Here is an 811-nt window from a genome sequence, read left to right as displayed (position 1 = left end):
TTTTTTCTGATACTTTGACTGTTTTTTAAGAAACTTTGATCTTAGCCAAGAATGATAGAAAGAAGATTGCGCCCATCAGAGCGTACGTGACGTCACGTTTGCAGATAAATTTAGTGCTTTTTTATACCGAAAATGCGACAATTTTTAAGTTTGGTGTTTGTTTCTTTTTGTTTTTAATTTAAGGCTACCGAGACTTTAGGTTGAAAAAAACTGTATTATTATACAAAAGAAGTTTAAAAAAGGCCACTCTGAGAAGATTTTAGTGCTAATGAAAATTTTTTTACTCTTATAAAATTTGATAATTTGAAAGTGCAAATTTAATTTTTGGCTCCATTTAAGGCTATGCAAAAATATTAAATGCCCCTCTCTCAACTCTTCTTAAGATTGAAAACCTTTTTACACGTTTTAAAAAGCCTTTGAATTTATTGAATGCGAATTGAAACCATAGAGGTGTAATCGTTTCTTCCGGTCATCAATCCTTAGTGAGACATAGAGCATCAAGAGGTGTATTCATAGTAAAAATAAGCAGCAAAATACCAGAAAATACTAAAGAAACCATACTGACATTTTTCCAAAAAGAGTACCTTATCTAGTTACATAACTTCAAATATAGCAAAAAAGTCGTTCCCTTAACAAAAGAATTTCACTTAACAAAAAAAAACTCATAAATTAAATTGTACATAAGCATAACACATTTATTTTAAAAAAATGTACATTCTACAGACAATTTGTCACGCATACAAAGTTCTTACTTAACACAATAAAAATTTCGTGTTTTATTTTCTTTAAATGGGCATTTAGTGCGTTTTTA

Source organism: Anastrepha ludens, chromosome Y (assembly GCF_028408465.1).
Source record: "Anastrepha ludens isolate Willacy chromosome Y, idAnaLude1.1, whole genome shotgun sequence".
Lineage (NCBI taxonomy): Eukaryota > Metazoa > Arthropoda > Insecta > Diptera > Tephritidae > Anastrepha > Anastrepha ludens.
This window is presented reverse-complemented; position numbering follows the sequence as displayed.